Source organism: Gorilla gorilla, chromosome 7, assembly GCF_029281585.2.
Source record: "Gorilla gorilla gorilla isolate KB3781 chromosome 7, NHGRI_mGorGor1-v2.1_pri, whole genome shotgun sequence".
Classification (NCBI taxonomy): Eukaryota; Metazoa; Chordata; class Mammalia; order Primates; family Hominidae; genus Gorilla; species Gorilla gorilla.
The window spans coordinates 123,568,028-123,588,667 of NC_073231.2; the positions used below are offsets into that span (position 1 = coordinate 123,568,028).

Consider the following 20,640-nt stretch of genomic DNA (forward strand, 5'->3'; position numbering starts at 1 on the left):
AAGTGCCCTCAAATTTTGTTAAGACCTCAGAAGCTGCTCCATGAGTGAGTGGTGCAATGTTATTGGAGCATGGGGGTCAGTGAGGAGAGCTAAGATTTCTGGGAGGCCAACAGAAGGGTTAGAATGTGCTTCAAAATTTAGTTGGGCATGGTGGTGTGCACCTGTAGCTTCAGCTACTTAGGAGGCTGCAGTGGGAGGATCACTTTAGTCGGGTATGGTGGTGCACTCCTGTAGTTTCAGCTACTTGGGAGGCTGAGGTAGGATCAAGGGAGGATCACTTGAGCCCAGGAGCTTGAAGCTGCAGTGAGCTATGAACATGCCACTGCACTCCAGCCTGGGTGACACACTGAGACCCCGACTCTAAAAAATATAAGTTCATAACAGTACATAATAGAGGAGGCTCAAAACACATGCCAGTGATGAAAATGAACCCTCGCTTCTGGAGAGAGCACTGCAGTGTCAACAGGTGGCTGCAAAGGTGGTGAGCATGACCCTGGACCACGGAGGTTAGGCAGGGTCCCAGCCCAGCTAAGACTTCTTTTTGTAAACCAACATGGGGTCTGACAAGCTGTCTCAGTAATGAGGCTCTGCACTTTTTTCATTCTCCCCTTGCCAGATGGAAGCACCCCCGTTTAGCCGTGCTGCTCCCAGGCCCTGCTCTCTGAGAAGGACTTGGTCAAACACTGCATCTCTGGATCCTGAGAAGACAGACCAGTTATTTCAGTGCCTGGACCCTTCCTCTTTTCTGACCCAGTATTTCCAAAAGCAAGTCCATTGTTCAGCCTTGAAAACAGCTGATTGTGAGAGGGAGCTTATCACAGCCCAGCAGACTAAGAAAACATTTTAGAGAAAGAACATTTGGAAGGTTCATTAAAATGCTGAAAAAAGAGCCCCCATTTTGGGGTACCTTCAGGGCTTTCTAACCTTTTTGGTAAGTGAGTTGTTTTTTTTGTAAATAATACCTTACATAGGGCCCAAGGTATAAAATCAAGTGCAGGGCTGCTCTGTTGAAGGGGGGGTCTATAGATGCTTCCACCTCCAAGGAGCAGGCTTTGGAGGAAACAGTTCTAGTGCATGTAGGGACAAACAGAGGAAGCAGAGGCTACCTTCCCAGGGGCCCTCTCTTGGATGCATGCCCTGCATTTCTGCAGCCTCTCTTTCCCTTTTCTGATGCTTTCCTCTCATTCCATCTGAAAAGTCACTACAAGCGCTAGAAGCTAGGCCAGAGGATAAAGACCTTGAAGAAAACTGAGCCTGACACCTAATATGGGATTGAGGAATAGAATGGAAAGGGGGAAAATACAGTGGGGAGGTGAAAGTAACATCCTTAGCTGAGAAATGACAGGATGAACATGTCAAGGCAGTCTCAACATTTTAAACGTTTTCCAAGAAGAGAGTAAGCAGTGGCTCTTGCTAAAGGAAGTAAATGCTGTCACGGCCAAGCTCTCTGCACAGGTGGTACACCTAGGAAGGCTGGTGCTTGAAATGCTCCTCCCTGCATGTACCAGATAGCCCCTGGTTACGGAAGATTGTGCCTCCATGCACCCTTCTCAAACTGGCTACCCCATCCTAATAGGCTACAAGATTCCTGGCAGGGACTGCGGATTCTACACTGGTTTGGAGTCCTGCTACTTTAGCCAGCCAGGTAAGGAGATGTTTCACTGTCCTGCCCTTATCATGAAGAAGCATGAGACCAAGGAAAATCTGCATATATGAAAACTGAGGAATCCAGAAAAGATACCACAGGATTCTTTCTGCATGGGGTAAAAAACCTCTCTGTCATTTACAGAAAGTCTCCCCTAAGAGAAGAGATAAAGGTCATTATCAGGACTGGATTTGAAAAACTCTGATGTCAGGTTATACTCAAACTACTTAAAGCAGAATCTCTGGGGGCAGTATCTAAGTACCAGTGCCAGTGCACTATCAAGCTGCAGAGTCACTGTTTTAGAAGTTGTTACGGAGGGAGGGACAGAAAGGAGGGAGGGAGAGAGAGAGAAAGAAAGAAAGAGAGAGAGAGAGTCCAAAACTTGGAAAGAAGAAAGAGGACTGCATGTCTTTTTTAGTGTCATACTGTCACATCGTTTTCCAGGCCCACCCAAAGATTACTGAACTACCTAGAGGAATATACCTCTGTTTGACCTTTTCCTTTCTATTGATTAGAACTCAGATACTGTTCAAAGTTAACCTGTACATTTGTAGCCAGTACACATGCAAATGATTTCTGTCCAGTAATAAAGAAAGCCCCTAAGGTTGCAGTTATATCACCCTATAGGATATTATGCAGCTTTGTATCTTATCTAGAAGTCTATCTCTAATTTGGCAATGTTCATCTAACATTCTTCTTTTATTGTCTGTCAATACGTAGTTCCTTTATTTTTCTTTGAATTAGCTTTACCATATTTTGGTTCACTCATTGATAAACTGAATACATTTTGACATGAATTCATTATATTTTGTATAAAAGTCTTTTTTTTAACTTTTTGAAAATTTTACTTTGAAAGTAGGCAACCACTTTTATATTCTCCATCAATGCGCTTAACTTGCTCCAATGCCAGCACTCTGTAAAAAACTTATCCAACCAGCTCCATTGATGCTGGAAATTCCCATATTGGTAACTCATTGCTGAGTTAACTCTGCCATGTCGTCATACCTTAGATGAGTGGTGAACCAGATCATCCAGCCAGTCACTCATCTCTGACTCTGTGGGAACAGAACCATGAAGGAGTACATTTTGAAGAAATAGCATGAATTGAGTAAAGCACTAGCATGTATGTAGGATGGTGAGGAGAATAATCTAGGAAGGGTGAGAGCAAATATGACAGCCTCTGAGGATGGAGGGGGAGAAGCAGAATGCCCAACTCAAAATGAGGTGATAGACACAAAGAAAATTAACTGCCTTCTTCAAAATTTTGAACTGGGGTAAGCCTGCTCCTGTTACATAAAGATGAATGAATGAGGGAGTAAGAGAGGTTTAATCAGTTAGAGGCTGGATCAAATAGGCTCTATTGGTCTCATCTTTCAAGCATGCCTTACCTATTGGAGCAGCATTACAGGCAGCTTCAGGAGGAGTGACTGCCACCCAGTGTGTGTGCCACCACGTTTGGGGTCCAAAGCTGGACCTAATGATCATTGACCACGTCTTTTCCATTGACTATGACCTTGACAAAGTCATATGCAGGCTGGTTCAAAGGAATCACTGCATCTATTTGAAAATTCACTGGCTTCCCTGATCATCATCCTACTTAATGACCGTATGTTATAATTTACTGTGGAAAGTCACCCTACTTCCTTCTTTGCTATAGTCGGGAAGCCGTATTTCCTGTTACATTAGCTTCTAAGAGACTCGAGTGAGCAAGCAAATTACAGATCTGAAGACAGGGATGCATCCCATTCCCATCCCTGACATGGGTCACACACGAGGCTAAAGTCAGCATTTTTCAGATAGTTCATCAGCAATACTAGGAGACCTTTCCAGCAAGGTTACTATATCACTAAAGCAATCATGTGTGTGAGTGCCCCCAGCCAGATTGAGCTAATTCAATGTGAAGTAATCAGAGATAAGAAAAAGCCACTGGAGTTATAAAAATATACATATCATGTACTTTACCCAAGAGGAAGGGGAAGTTTACTGGGAGGTGAAGGGAGTGCTTCAAAATGATAAGAAAAGTGAACTAGAGAATAAAATGAAGATTTTATTAGAAGTTAAGACAGATAATAGAACAACTTTTTTTCTACTATAAAAGGAATAAGAGACCAACTAAAGACTCATCAGGGTTTTGCCAAGATAGGAAGAGTGGTCATTTGCTAGAGGAGTTGGACATTACAGAAAAAATGGAAGAATGTGTTTTTTCAGTGCTCACCAGGGAGGAAAATGCACTGTGTGCCAATGCAGAAGTACTTTCCTTAATGAAGAAAATGCAATCATGAAAACCACTGGGGCAAAAACATCTCCAGGAGGAAGAGGACTTGGAAGTCCATTTGGAAATACTCAAGCCAGGAATTTCCAGTGCTCCTGAAAAGAAGAGAAGCAACTTCGAGCACATGAGGCAAGAAGAACGACTTCCATCTCTTTAGAGTCCCAATTCTTAGAGGTCAGGGAATAGGCACTGTCCCTGAGAACAAACCTTCTCATAATAATGGTAGGGCCTCATTGGCAGAGCTGAATGTCAATGCTGGGTGTAAGTTCTCTCTCACTGCCAAGTTTCATCATTTCTCTCCCTATTACTTGCTCCTTATGGGAGTAGAGTTGGGTTGAACATTTGGTCTTAGACCAAGGGGAACTAGTCAGAAAGCTGGGAATAAAAAGCTTTTGCCAAAAGCCCATGTTCTCAACTTCCACACCCAGCTTGGCACCAAGCAGAAATTTCCTGTTTAGTCTGGCCCTATTAGGCCCCAGTACTCTATTTCAGTGATTGGTGCTGAGAAAACTCATTAGCCATTGGGAAAATATCATATTATATCTCTACCTCACACCATATAGAAAAATATTACAAGTAGATTTTTAACCATAAAAATATTGGAAGAAAATATGATCAAACATTGGAGACAATTATTCTACCTATGGACTAAGTCTCAGCAAAAATGATGCAAAAAGTGATGCTGTAGATGCTGTATATGCCTGGTTCAGGCACCCAGGGTCTTTTTTTTCTCTTGGAAGCGTGATGTGCCAGTTTCCACAGTTACTGCCACAAAACCCTCTCTGGAGATCTGTCCTTTGGCAACTTATGCCTCCTGAGCTGGAAGTCTCTGTCAGCTCTTCTCCCTAGCCTCGTGAGGCTGAGGCTAGACTTAATCCCAACCCACATCCTTGCTTCTTCCTCTCTTTCATCCTAATTCTCTCACTTTACTCACAGTTTTCTTGAAACTGAATCCTAATTCCCTTATTTCACATACAGTTTTCAAGAAAAACTAATAAATCTCTTGGAGGGCAGATCATCTGAGCCCAGGAGTTTGAGACCAGCCTGGGCAACATGGCAAAACCTCATGTCTACAAAAAAAATACAGAAAATTAGCCAAGCATGGTGATGCGCACCTGTAGTCTCAGCTACTTGGGAGGCTGAGATGGGAAAATCACCTGAACCTGGAAAGTCAAGGCTGCAGTGAGCCATGAGTGTGCCACTGCACTCCAGCCTGGATAACAGAGTGAGTCCTTGTCTCAAAACAAAACAAAACAAGCAAACAAACAGACATCTCTGCTTCAGTGTCTGTGTCTAGGAAACTCAACTCTTGATACCTGACTTAACTAAATAAAAATGTAAATAATTATTATGCAGAAATATAAATACATTTAAAAAGTTATGTCTCTATGTATGCATACATATGTGTATAAATCTATTTCGATGTCGTGGGCTGAATTATGTTCCCCAAAATTCATATGTTGAAGTCCTAGTCCCAGTACCTGGTTATGTGACTATATTTGGAGATAAGGCCTTTAAAAAGGTAATTAAATTCAAATAATGTCCTTTGTGTAGACCCTAATCCTATTTGAGTGGTTGCTGTCCTTATAAGAAGGGGAAATTAGACACAGAGAGATATTAAGGCACCAGTTCACAGAGGGAAAAGCAATGGTCACAGTGAGAAGGGGACAATTTATATGCCAACAAGAGAGACTCCAGGAGAAACCAAACTTGCTGAAGCATTGATCTTGGACTTCTAGCCTCCAGAACCGTAAGAAGATAAACTTCTGAGTTTAAAACACTCAGACTGGGCGCAGTGGCGCACGCCTATAATCCCAGCACTTTGGGAAGCCGAATGGGTGGATCACTTGAGGTCACAAGTTCCAGACCAGCCTGACCAACATGGTGAAACCCCGTCTCTACTAAAAACACAAAAATTAGCCGAGCGTGGTGGTAGGCACCTCTAATCCCAGCTACTGTGGAGGCGGGAGAATCGCTTGAACCCGGGAGGCGAAGGTTGCAGTAATCTGAGATGGTGCCACTGCACTCCAGCCTGGGCAGCAGAATGAGACTCCATCTTAAAAAAATAAAAAATAAAATGCCCATTCTATGGAACTTTCTTATGGCAGCCTGAGCAAACTAATACAATTCATATAGAGATATATAGTATCATTATCTCTCTCTCTGCCTCTTTCACACACACACACACACATACACACACACACACACAGACATACGTGACATTTCAAAACATCAAAATATACAAAAAACACTCATAAATCTCAAAAAATAAAATAGAAAAAATGAACAAGTGACTCAACTAGACGATTCAAAGAAGAATAAATCAAATGCCAATAAATCCCTGAGAAGATGTTCAGTTTCATCGTGTTCTCCTTTTAGGTGGCACCTGCTCTACCGGCCAAGCCCTATCTCCCTATCACTCCTTTGCATGTTATTGTCCAGTCCAGCTCTCCTGCATTAGCAAGCCCACAGCAAGTGCCTGGACAGTTCTGTGCACATGGTGGGTACTAAATAACTATTGATGATAATGTAATAGTGTTCTGAGGTACACAGAAAACCATTTTTAAGGTAATTCAATTCAAGAAGCTATCATAATGGTTTTGAAAAATCATAAAAGAGGAAGAACAACTAGCTCCAGTAAGAGAGAAAACTGTTCATCACAAGTAATGAAAGAAATGCAAATCAAAAGGCAATGGGGTTACTTTTTGCAAGTTTGCATAATATATATAACCAAAAGCTAGAAAGCTTTGCTACTTCAGGTGCAATAAAACGTATTTTTGGTTTTCTGATGGCATTGTCAGTTGGCAAATACAATTTGGCAATGCATTTCTGGCCATGAACTTTAAGGAGAAAGTCAAAATATGAAAAACACCACGTGAAAGACAATGTCTACAATCATGCTACTTACGATAACAAAAAATTAGAAATACCCCCAAATGTCCAATAATAAAGGAATCATCACAGAAATTTCAGGACATTCACTCAAGGGAGTAATAAGCAGACACCAAAAATGACAACTACAAAGACCAAATACCAATATAAAAATTAACATAAACGCACAACTTAGGATGTAAATTTACATATGGACGATCATTATAGCTATGCAAACACATGCAAGTAAAGAAAGACAAGGATGAATACAGGAAAACTTGTGTTAGGACTTTTTTTCTTTTTTTCGCTATTTCAAACTTTCTCAATCTTTGCACTGTGCATTTCTTGAAAAACTAAAGTCTTGTTCAGGAAAACAAGACATTCATATGCACCTGGATAAATGAAGTAAAAACAATGCCGGCCATTTTAAAAAAGTAAATTGTAATGTCAGAATCCTAAAAATAAAGACTTAGATATTAATAATAGCCACTGACACTTCCTGAAATCTTACTAAGTGCCAATAATGTGCTCGATGCATTTTATGAACTGTCTCACTTAGTCTTCCAATAAGCCAATGAGGGGGATATGATTATTTTTCCTGACTTAACTTTTGAGAAGATGAGTCCTAGAGAAGAGAAGTAACCCATCCAAGTGCATATAAGCTCTGCAGTTAGTAAACAGTTGTCACAAGGTGGCTAGCTGTCCCCAAAAGCATGCATGCTTCCTGTTCTACACTGCAGAATTGTTGCTGAGAAAGAGCTGCTGAGCCAGGGACATTTCCCAGGGCTGCTCACTCCCTCCCCCAACCCATCCTTTCTTTTGCATCCAGATGGAGCCACCTTCCTAGAAGGCAGACAGCACATCTTGTAGCCTGTCCTTAGCAGGGCACACGCTGCTCTAGGGAGGAGAATCAGGTCTATAAATCAGTCAGAAGTCTGAAACTAATATCAGCAACAGAAATAATTACCCTTTTTAAAAAAAATTGTATTAAACCATGGCAATACCATTCTTCACCAATTCAACTGCCAGCATTGAAAATATGTTACTTCCGAGAATTGAAGAGAGTGCCAGGAAATGGGTAATTTCCTGACTTGCTGGTGAAGAGTAAGTTGATGATTCTAACTTTCTTTGGGACAATTTATTAATATGAATCAAGACTTCAAGAACTTTAGAATTCTGTAAGACTTTTGACCCAGGAGTTATTTTGGAAATGATCTTAATGAAATAATAAGTAATGTGAGTAAAGATATATAGCAATTGTATTGTTTCATGTCAGAAATTTGTATATTAGAGACTAGGAGAAACCACTTAAACATCTAGTTACAGGGAAGTAGAAAAATTATACTTTGGCTACACAATGAGTTACTATGTAGCTATTTTAAATTATGTTGCAAGAGAATATTTAATACCAGGGAATGATTATGATACATTATACAGTGTGATTCCATTCTTATTGCATTTGTAAAAGCACAGCTATATCAGGCATGAATTTGCTCTTTCTGTGCAGGTGCAAGAACTATCACATTTCTTTTTCTAATTCGAATGAAATCTGGCTTAGAACCCCCATCCTACATGGCTGAAAAAGCCTTATTAAAAACAGCTGGGCCTCCCTCTCCCCACACCACACCCTGTACACATACACATCTTCCTGTAGATCTTCTGACTATCCCAGTGCTTCTTGTGGTACCAAGAAATAAAAATGTGCAGGTTTTCAGGCCATGGTTGTTGCCTCTGCTGCCATAATGCCTCAAAATATACCTGGTATTGCAGTTCTGGAAGGAAGGTGGAAAGAGAAATGCCTTTCATAGGACTGGCCTTGTCACAGGCTTGACTACAGGAGGCTTCTGCCATTGTACTCAAAGTAGTGGGGTTGGTGTTCTGTCCTGGGAGATGCACCATCAGAGGTTTTGCCACTGTTGGTGTGTGGGGAGGGGGTGCAGGTCTTAGAAGACCTGCGATCATTTTCTCTTCTCAACCTCCCCTGGATACTTCACCTCTTTTCTAGCACCACTTTATTTTATTTTATTTTATTTTTGAGACAGAGTCTTGTTCTGTTGCCCAGGCTGGAGTGCAGTGGCACAATCATGGCTCACTGCAACCTCTGCCTCCCGGGTTCAAGCGATTCTCCCTCCTCAGCCTCCAGAGTGGCTGGGATTACAGGCATGTGCCACCATGCCCGGCTAATTTTTGTATTTTTAGTAGAGACAGGGTTTCTCCATGTTGGCCAGGCTGGTCTCAAACTCCTGACCTCAGGTGATTGCACCTCGGCTTCCCAAAGTGCTGGGATTACAGGCATGAGCCACCGTGCCTGGCCCACTTTACCTTCTATATTTAAACTCCAGTTTATCTCTCTCCTCTTCTTGTAGGACAATTCTGCCTTAATTCTATGACTAACCTAATCTTCCAAACTAATGCTTTGCCTGATTATTTCTTTGATGACCCCAAGACCCAAATAAACTGTCAGTCTCCATCCTTTAAATCCAATCCATATACATTTGCCCACTTATACTCAGAGGCACACACAAACCCACACACAGATGAGCTTAAACCTTAGAATTCAAAGGCATGAGCGGCTTTTGAATTTTTTTTTCTCAGAGGTATGTGCATGTGTTGAGAGAAGAGGATAGAAAAGGAAAGGGTGAAATGAGAGAAGTAGGGAAATTAATTATCATTTTATTCTCTCTCACTTAAGCAGTGAAAACAAGTCAACAAACCTGCCACATATGTGTGCATTATAAAGCCTTGAAGAAAGTGTTTTTCTTTGTGTGATGGGGTTATAGGAAAATTCTTATTTTCCTCTTTGTATTAATTATTATTTTCCAAATTTTCTACAAAAACTATTTATTCTACAATTTAAAAGAATGCAATTTTTTTCATGTTAAGATATCAACTATTTTTTTTCTAATTCTTTTACCACCTTTTGTATTTCTAAAACAAAGAACAAATGAAAAGCAATGAGAAGTACTTTATTGAAGGACACAGACCATGACTGTAAAGGCATTTTGAAAAACAAATGAGAAAGCAAGTCCAAAAATGTTTCTTAAGTGGTAGCTCCACTGGAATCAGTGTGCAGCTTTCTAAGGTAATGAAGTAAATAGTAACATTGATTTTGGATGTAAATATTTGAATTGATTACTTTGCTTGTCTTGGTTTTAATCTTTTTCTCTCCCCCTAAAGAACTTCCACACATGATGCCACTATGGGGGTGTGTACCCACACTGTGACTAAAAGTACTTATACTTAAAGAATGTTTTGCTATTCCCCAATCCAATATACAATCCCATCAGAAGCTAGGTTAATAGATAGCCCCAGTTCAAAAAAGAACTGCTATTACCCTCCATTTTTCCTCTCTCTGAATCAGAGATTCTCTTGACAACTATCAACAGCTCAACCATAAGATACGAATGGAGATGGTAATCATGCCACAAAAAAAGCTCAGCAGCCCCATGGGGGTGCCTGGAATGGTGAGATTCCCATGTTCCCTTCCAGGGCATTTTTCAATCTAGAAACATTCTATTTCAGCAATCTCTCCTTTCAGACCCTTTTCCATCTGAGCACCTATCCAGACATTAAAATTCGTATCTTCCTTTAAGAAATCTCCGTCACAAAGCCATCATCACCCTTGGCTCCAGCATAGATAAGTCTTACATGTGTGATCAGAAGTACCCTGGAGGGAGATAGGAGGTGGGGGAGAAACTAAAAGGGCATAAACAGGAAGTGTTCCTCAACATTTTCCCCCATTTTCATCTGATTCAGAAACACCTTGAGTTCATTACCAAATCCAGAAATTATTTAACACAGATGTACTTAAGGAGTTCTTGCCCTTTTGTCTGTTTCTCAAGTTGCCCTTCATCACCCTGAAGTCATGACCAGGTTTTTTAGCAGAAAAAGGCAACACCTGCAGCAGGCTTGGCCAAGGACTGAGCTCATCTTCTAGTCACTGGCTCCAGGTTCAGGTGCTGCTTCCTCCCTCGCTTCTGCATGTCCTTGGTTTACAAAGCAGATCCTACTCACAGGGAGCTCAGGGAAGAACAGTTCCTTCATATTCAGCTCTTCCAAAGACAGTCTTTGGATAGGCGGCTGTAGCCAACATAGCACAGTATTCAAACCATCCTCTCCCAAATTCACATTGTTCTGCATCCCACCACTAATAGATTGTGGTGTTCCCAAGGGCTATGTTTTTAATTAACTCAATATTTATTGATTTCTACTATATGGCAATCATTATACTTTTTTGTCTTTGTAATACCAGGTCTTGATCATAAGAAGCATACAATAAGTGTTTGTTTTCAATAAATGAATATTTCCTCACCTAGAAAGTGAGCTCTAAGAGGTCAGGAACTTGTGCCTGACACCTCCTGGGTGCTTAAAAATTCTTCGTTAAAATTAACTAATTAGTTAACTCATGAGTAAATAAAATAATCAACCCATACCAAAAAACTTTGTAGCTGACAGTAGCAATAAGTAATACATCTGTACAAAGAAAAAATTTTGACTTTTCGAATTAGACCCAGATCCAAATTCTAGGTTTATCTATATGTCCCCATATATAGAAGGAAATAGTATTTATCTGATTGAATCATGAGGATTTAATAAGTTATTAAACATAAAATGCTTGGCATATTTAATGGATATAAAGTGCTTGGCTTTTCTAATGAGTCAAAGATGCTAGTTTCTCACCTTTATCTCCTGTTTCTGAATCTCAGTTCATCATCCTTAAAACGACAATAATAATGGCTACTTCATCATGATGTTGTGAAGATTAAATTGCTGTGGAAAGTTCCTGAAACAGTGCTCAGCAAAAATCATCTCTATTTTTCTTACATTTCCCCTAATTTCATTATGTAGCTAATGTGTGAAGCTGGAAGAAAGAAGTGGATTAGCCATTCTTAAGAGTCTTGGGACATGTGTTTCTTAGTCTTCAAGACTCCCTGGTCTTCAACCCTTCAACAGCTCCCTGGAAGAAGAGGTTGTAACCAAGACTGGTTGTGTCCTGAAATTTATGCCTCTCTTTTTCTCCAGTCTAGAAATCCCTGAGATTTAATACAAGGATGCTCAGAATAAAACTACATTCCCCAGCCCCTCTTGCTGTTAACTGTGGTCATGTGACTGAGTTCCAGCTGATGGATTATGAACAGTAGTGATGAATGCACATCTAAGTCCTGCCTTTATAGGGGAGGAATGTGTGTCTTTCTCTTTCCCACTTCCTGTATCTGAAACGCAGACATAGTGGCTAATCATCTTAGACAATGTGGACAAGGGCACTGACCTCTGGAAAGCAGACAAGATAATAGTAGCTTAGTCCTTCCTGCTGCTATAACCAGTGTCTCAGGAATTTGACAGGAATTGGAGCAGGAATGTCTCAGTCTATTACTAAGTATTAGTAATACTCAATATTATTGCCGCTATTACCCTGGACTATGTCATTCATAAACAATAAAAATGTATTTCTCATGGTTCCAGAGGCAGGGAAGTCCAACACCAAGGTGCAAACAGGTCCAGTATCTGGTGAAGGCCCTCTATTTGCTTCATGGGTGACATCTTCATCCTGTGTCCTCATGTGGTGAAAGAGTTAAGGGAAGCTCATTCCAGTCTCTTTTATAAAAGCACTAATCCTATTCATGAGGATGGAGCCCTCAAGACTTAATCATTTCTGAAAGTCCTGACCACTTAATACTATCACCTGGTGTATTGGGTTCTAACATATAAATTTTGGGGGTATACCAACATTCAGATCATAGAAGTAACCTAACTCCCCAAACCATGGAGAAATCATGTGAGCCCCTGAATGCTTATGTTCAGCTATCTGAGAGAGAAAGAAATGTTTCTCTTGCTTAAACTACAGATACTTGAGTCTTTGCTGCTTCAGATGAAACTAAATCTGATCTAATACAGAGGCATTAGGAGATCTTCGAATATCCAGGCATTGTTAATGACAAATCCTTACCTTAGGCACTTTTTAAGCCTCCCCCATAGGGATCCCAGCCACCAGGCAAGGCTAATCTGCTTGGTCGGCACTGCCTGCTCACCCTCTTACTGGCCCGCCTACCCAGAGATTTAAAGTTCCCACCTGGGCAACCAACCAGAATCCAATCTAGCCTTGAAAGCCCCTTCCAGAGCCAATCTTGTCAATGAAGCTTTCCCTGCTGAATGATAGCTCTCTGGGATCTCTCCCTTGTCTGAGCTCCATAGCAGCTGACTAGACCATCTGTCGTTTGGTTCCAACCCCATTCTGTTTTCTAGCCCATGGGTTTTCATCCCTATGCCCTTCCTCTTTATTAACAAATTCATTAAGAACAAGATCCATGTTTTAGGCATTTTTATCAGATGTTTGTATCTTTATCTGATTTTGGAAGTCATTTCTAACCATGAAGCATCATACTCTGTACTCTAGAAGTAAAGTGGACTTTAGAGATTGGTTTCTACATCTTCCTAAATTGTGATGTCTTCAAAGGCAAAAAAAAAAAAAAAAAAACTGTGTCACAATGATCTCTGTGTCCACAGTAACTGATTCATGCATGTACCTCAGTCAATGCTTACAGATTGATAGATAGATGCATCTTAGCAGGCCCCCGTCATCTAGAATAATGTCTTGTCCTTAATGCCTACATGCCTCTATAAACTAATTACTTAATGTGGGTGTTGCCAAGGAAAGAAACTGTGAAAGGAAAATAAATTTTGGGTACCCCAAATAACTAAGCTAAGGGGAAAAGACAAGCTGGGAACTGCTCAAGACTAACCTGCCTCCCATTCTATTCAGTCACCCCTCTGCTCACTGAGACAAATGCATATCTGATTTTCTCCTTTGGAGAGGCAAATCAGAAACTCAAAGGAACACAACCATTTGTCTCTTACCTACCTATGACATCCCGCCTTTGCTTCGAGTTGTCCTGCCTTTTCCAGAATGAACCAATGTTCATCTTACATATGTTGATTGATGTCTCATGTCTCCCTAAAATGTATAAAACCAAGCTGTGCTCTGACTGCCTTGGGCACATGTCATCAGTACCTCTTGAGGCTGTGTCATGGGCGTGCATCCTCAGTCCTGGCAAAATAAACTTTCTAAATTAACTGAGACCTGTCTCAGATATTGAGGGTTCATGAAGCTTTTTGATCTTTGGATTTGGAACTTACATTTCCTAAAACACTTTCGTTTGTAGGCAATAGAGGCTTGACAAACTGATTTAGGCAAAAAGTAATTTTAGTTTCATAGAACAGGAAAGTCAAATGAGTACCTTCAGGTAATACTGGATACGGACATTCAAAAAAAGTCAACAGGGTTCTGTTTCTTTCTCTCTCCATATCTTAGACATGTCTCTCCATACTTCTTTTCTGTGATAGCTTCCAGTAGCCCAAGACTTAACATAGCAAACTCAGCAGCCCAACAAAAAACGTGTTCCCTAATATTTGTATAAAACGTGTATCAAGGAGTATTTTGATTGCTTTACCCAGCCTGGACATGTGTCTATCTTGAATCACTATGGCCAAGAATTTGGGGTACTTTACTAGACACATCTAGGTCACATGTTCACCTGTGAGACTAGAGGAGAGGGCCAGCTGGGTTAGCCCCATAGAGGCTCCAGAATAGAGAAAGGTTATGTTCCAGAAGAAGAGGGACAAACCAACATATGTCCATCACTGTCCTGTAGCTGATACCTCCTTCTAGACTCAGTCAGCTCAAAGGTTTTGCCTGGGATCCACATGATTCTAGATTTCTTCTTGGCCTGGCGCAGTTGCTCACGCCTGTAATCCTAGCACTTTGGAAGGCCGAGGCAGACAGATTGCCTGAGGTCAGGAGTTCAAGACCGCCCTGGGCAACATGGTGAAACCCCGTCTCTACTAAAATACAAAAATTTAGCTGGATGTGGTGGCAGGCACCTGTAATCCCAGCTGCTCAGGAGGCTGAGGCAGGAGAATTGCTTGAACCTAGGAGGTGGAGGTTGCAGTGAGCCAAGATCGCACCACTGCACTTCAGCCAGGTCAACAGAAAGAGACTCCATTTCAAAATAAATAAATAAATTAATTAATTAAGTAGATTTCTTCCTACCATCTTCTTGCCACTGTTCTCGTCCTGCAGTCACTTCAGTACATTCCTTCAGTGTCTCCCCTTGGCTCCACCCCTTTCTGCACTGCCAAAGTGTAATTGATAGTTTAGTATGCAGAAAGAGAGTGGGCATCCCAGGATTGGGGAAGCTGCTTTACCTTCTGACTAATTCAAACCTAGGGTCTGAGGTAACTGGAGCAAGTCCCTGGTGATGCCACACAAGAGAATTCTGCTTCTAGGCATTCCTTTCTGACAGGAAATTCATGCTGAGCTTATTAATTGGCTCCATCAGCCTGTCAAAAAAGCACTCGGTAGTTACTCTAATCAAGTCATTTGTTTTTTCTAGTTGCGATCAGAGTTATTCTCCAAAATCTTCAGAAGGCACTGGATTCCTCTAGCCGCTGAAAAGATGGGTTCCTTGAACAATACAAGTGTCTAAAAGTCTCTGTTTGCCAAATTTGCCAGCACTTGGTGAATGCAGTTTTTCTCCCAATAAGAGAAAAGCTTCTCAAGATTGTACACTGAGAGGTTCAAAAATAAATTCTGGATATAATAGAGCCCTAGAGCCACCTACCCCTTTCCAGACCCTTGCCTCCTCCTACCAAGCCACACCAGAGCTTCTCTGAAATCTCAACCCAAGCCAGAATTTGTGTGGAAGACTTCCTAAAGCACTTTGGCCTGCCTGAGCATTCATGAGGTCAGTGTCTTCTTCTGCTTTTCTCTCTAGCACTTCCTAGGATATATTTAACACTCCCATGATCTCATTTATTAATAATGTGGACTTCCAACTTTACAGTTTGCAAATAACCTTTTTCAAGCATTATTGTGGATAACTTTCCCAAAAGCAAGGAGAGATAAATAGAACTACTGTGCTCTAAGAGGAGAGAAAACTGAGATTCAAAGAGTATTATGTAATAGCTGAAGGTTACGTGGCTAGTAAGTGGCAGAGCCAGGTCTCAAACTTATGTCCTCTCATTACAAATTCCTTAACTTTTTGTTCCATAATACAGTCTCTAATTATATCCTGTTGGATGAGTTTGACTCCCAGTAAGTCTGCTACCTTGAGGATACAAGGCAGATTTTTGTTTTGTTTGCCTCTGAGTTCTACCTGTAGAAAGCTAGCATAGCTCTGTGTGTGTGATTGGTATTCCAAAATAGTTTGTTGACTGAGGGAATAAACCATCGGCCGCTATGTTCCTGGTGAACTGAGTTGTCTTTGGAATTCAGCTTTGTAGGCAGGGTCTTACTGTCAACTCTAAGAAAGGGAGGCCATACCTTCATTAGCATCTGGAGGATGCGCAAAGTGAAGCCTTCGTGTGGTAATGGTGAGAATTGATCATTCACAAAACCATTCATTCAACCAATACTATTTTCTGTCTTCTATGTACCAGGCAGAGTGATAGGTGCTGACTATAAATTGATAGATAATATACAGACACACCCAACCCAGAAGAGCTTACACCTCTTTGAGGGTCTTGGACTCTAATAGGAGTCATCTAATGATGATGTCTTCATTGTTCTCACCTGTATTCATTTTCTACTGATGAGTAACACATGACCACGAATTTTGCAACCTAAAACAATACCAACTTGTTAACTCAGACTGTGAAGACTCACCTGGGTTATCTGCCAAAGTTCTCACAAAACCAAAATCAAAGGTCAGCCAGGTGGAGTTCTTATCTGAAGCTTTTGAGGAAGAATCTCCCTCGCAGCTCATTCTGGTAGCAGAGTCCAGTTCCTTGTGGTCGTAAGATTAAGATCCCTGTTTTCTTGCTGGCTGCCAGTTGGGGTTTTCTCTCAGTTCCCACAGGCTACCCTTAGGTCTTTTCCACGGGGCCACCTCCACCTTTAAGTCTCATATTTCCCCTTTTTCTACCAGCTGGAGAAAGCTCTGCTCTTAAAGGATTCATGTCATTAGGCCAGGACCACACAGATAGTCTCCCCTTCTTATAGTCAATCTTCCAATATAACATCACCTGCTCACCGAGTAATGGGTCATGATACCCACAGGTTCCACCCACACTCACAGGGGAGAAGATTGTACAAGGCATGGATCACTGGGGTCACCTTAGAATCTACCAGCACACCACCTCAGCCCAATTTCAGTCACTTAATCACTTCACATGGGCATTTGCCACAATCTAACAAGTGTGTTTTTCCCTGTCCTGTCTCATCCATATTTAATCAGAGGTCACAACACTATACCTTTGCATATGCCAGTCTCTCTTCTTGGAATGCTTTCCCTGATGCTTATCCTCCAACAAAATCCCCTTTAAACTTAATCCTCCTTAAGACTCAAAGGTTACACCCTCTGAGGGTCTTCTCAGCACCCAGCCACCCATCAGAGTTAAATAATCCCTTCCCTCTGTTTTTTATGAGACAATCCATCTCATCACACCAGAATCTAATCCAGACTATTATCGTCTTAAACACCAGACTGTGAGGTCTCTGACATCAGAGTTTGTGTTTCATTCATCTTTGGTTTCCCAGGGCCTCCCACAGATATTGGCACATAGTAAGTGCTCGGAAAGTGTTTGTCAAATTTGAATTGACCTGAACTTTCTATCCTCTGTTCTGCGGATTCATGATTGGAAGAGCAGCACAGATTTGAAGTCTAGTTTGGGGCATAAAGTAGAATATCTGTAATTTTTACCTCCCAGCATGGATTATTTGGTGTTCTGATTATTGAACCCTAATAAGCCATTATGAAACCACAACACCCCCACTTTCCATCCATGCAATCAACATGGGATTTCCTTACTACCCCATCCAAGTATAGACTCACCTATGACTCAGGCTTTGCTAATAAGAGGCACCGTGATTGATTCCAAGATGGACACCTGATGCAATTCAGCTGATGACATGCCTTTCATCCTCTTACACCCTTCGGGAAAGCAGTTTTCTCTTTCTGTCGGACTTTTGGAGCTGGTAGAATAAAGACTTGGAGCAACTAGTGGCTTTCTCTGCCACCCTCTAAAGGAAACCTCATAATGAACCAACACAGAAAAAATAATAGAACTAAGAGATGACAACAGAGAAACACTGAGTCCTGAAGACATCATGAGCCACTGGACTGAACCACGCCTAAAGCTTGTCATCTTTTGAATTGGCCAATAAATGAAATCTCTTCTTACTTACATTTCCACTGACACACTTTCCCGTTTATTAATTAGCGCTGGGTTTCTGTTACTTGCAACCAAAACCAAAGCCCTGAAAAACACAAGACAGTAATCTCTAATTATGGGGAAAAAAATCCAAAAATAACTAACCCCTTCTTATCTCATTAGTCTTCATGAAAACTGAACAAATGGGGTCATTGGAAATGCCACTGCTTCCAAGCTCTTCAATACTAACCTGCTCAATCCTTTTTACTTTGTGTTGGAATGCAGAGACCAAGGATTTGGGGACTGATACTGTAATGAGTAACAGAACAGAGAGTATTGTTCATTACCTTCAGAAGCAGCAACTTAAGTCTTGAAGCCAAGTTTTTCTAAGGGACCCCAGGTGTGCAATTTGCAAGCAAATGACAATCTACATGACTATTGATTGCTTTGACCAGCTAATTATGAGTCTGTAATTTCCTGGGCCCTAGGATTTCTCTCCTATTTCCTATATTGGAACTCCCCTTGGATCTCATTTGTTTGCCCCAAATGATCCCTAGAGAGGAACTTCTCCTCTCATCAGCCTTCCCCACGTCCTTCTCCATCCTGCTGGCCTCTCAATAACTGTGTCACCAGATTTCAAAGGGACTTTCAGCTTATTGCATAATCAGTTCTTCCTCTGAGACATCCCCCACCCCCATCATTACCTCAGGGTGTTGGAACTTTGCTGTAAGCTGCTGACAGATCATTAAAGATCCCAGCTGTTCCTGGTCCATAACAGCCCCTTTCAACTGGGTCTCCTTCCAGGAACAGCTGCAAAAGCTCCAGAAAGGAAGGGAGGAGACACATTTAGCAAGATAACAAATCAGTAGGGAGTGGCCAGTTTACCCAGAAGGGCTGTGATGCAGTTATATCCACCCAGCAACTCTCCCCACCCTCTAGGAGAGAGACAAATTCGTGCTGCCTCTGTGTGAAAACTCTTCATATCCAAAGGAATGAAATCAAGAATCACAACCCACCCCTGCTCCCTGGAGAGGAACCTGGACAAGGTTCTTGCTTTTTCCATCATCATTCACAACAAGGCCTGTCAGCGGTTACAAGAAGATTATTATCTTGCATACACATACATGTAACATATACTCACACCAAATTAACAACATGGAAGAAGTAGCTGTCATCTATCTCATGCAGGGCACTGTGCAAAGAGTTCAACATATGTTTGCAGGCTGGGCGTGGTGGCTCATACCTGTAATCCCAGCACTTTGTGAGGCCGAGGCCGGTGGATCACCTGAAGTCAAGGGTTCAAGACCAGCCTGGCCAACATGGCGAAACCATCTCTACAAAAAAATACAAAAATAGTAGCAGGATGTGGTGGCACATGCCTGTAGTCCCAGCTACTCGGAAGACTGAGGCAGGAGGATCGCTTGAACTCCTGGGAGGCGGAGGTTGCAGTGAGTCAAGATCGCATCACTGCACTCCAGCCTGGACAACAGAGCGAGACTCTGTCTCAAGAACAAACAAACAAACAAAAAAACCAGATATGTTTGCTTGTGAATCCTTCTTTAAAAACAAATCACTTATTGATAAGGAAATCAAGGCACAAGGAGGTTGAATAACTTGCCCAAGTTTGCACAACTCAGAAGTAGTGGAGCTGGGATTTGAACTCAAGTCTCTCTGACTCAAGCCTATGCTGTCAACTCTAATCCCATTCCAATACAAGACCCATTCAATTACCTAATTGGTACAGAGTCTGGGATTTAGTGGGCACCATTAAAGTTTCATTTAATTAATTTATTTTAATGAAGGCAAATTCGTGCCACCATTCTTCCGAAATGTGCTTTACCCCAATCACTTTATCTACCTGGAAAACATTGAATGATTGTGCAAGATATATCTTAATTCTCATGTACAGTATACAAAGACTTTACAAGAAGCCCCCTTCCCTTGTTCAGTGGACAGTCTTAGTCATTCCCTCCACATTGTCTCTATTATTGCCTATGTGGTACAATTCTATATGTATCAAAGACTTTAGTTGTCTGCGTACCCCATGAGAGCTAAGCAACATTGCCTTGAACTTTTTCTTTTCATGGCTTCAGGAAATGCTCCCTCAATATTTCTGCTAATTCCTAAGGGTTTTACATCTCCTCCTGTGTTCTATCTCTCAAGCTCCAGCTTCCTCTATTATTGCTTTTGTCTATCACTACACCACTTGGGAATAAAATTTAACACCTTTAATTTCTATTATACATCAATGTCAGTTTTTCATGCGCCTCGTAATTTGGGAGGGAGGGCAGCAAAAGGAGTCAAGTAGTCTAGCACTCCACTTTCTACCATCTTGTTTGCTCCTACCCTTACCCCTCTCTGCACTCCTCTTATAATAAATATAATTCCTGAATTTCTTCACACAATGTATACAGAGCAATTTCCCCCCAAATTCTCGTACCAACTAACATCAAGGCCTTGGAAAGAAGGAACAGCAAGGGATGAGAGTAGAGTATAGGAAAAGGGGTGGGGACTCAAATCATACCCAAATCCCTCATGTATTTAATAATTATTTCTTGAGTATCCCCTATCTGTGAGCTAATTAGGACACAGAGATGAAGAAAAACAAGATGTCTGTTGTTATGAAGGTTACATCCTAGTAGAAGGAACACAAAGTAAATGAATAAACACAGTGCTTTCCAACTGTGATGATGTGAAAGTAACC

General features: G+C 41.4%; 1 long non-coding RNA gene across 1 annotated transcript in view; it reads right to left on the reverse strand.

The window, feature by feature from the left end:
• Positions 1-18,755, reverse strand: part of LOC134759116 (uncharacterized) — a 94,126-nt gene extending 75,371 nt beyond the window's left edge. Inside the window, exons 1-2 of the long non-coding RNA XR_010135032.1 lie at positions 18,641-18,755; positions 17,971-18,042 (exon numbers count right to left, since the gene is read on the reverse strand). This is a non-coding gene — a long non-coding RNA (uncharacterized lncRNA). The remainder of the gene's footprint in view (positions 1-17,970; positions 18,043-18,640) is intronic.
• Between the last annotated feature and the right edge of the window lie 1,885 nt (positions 18,756-20,640).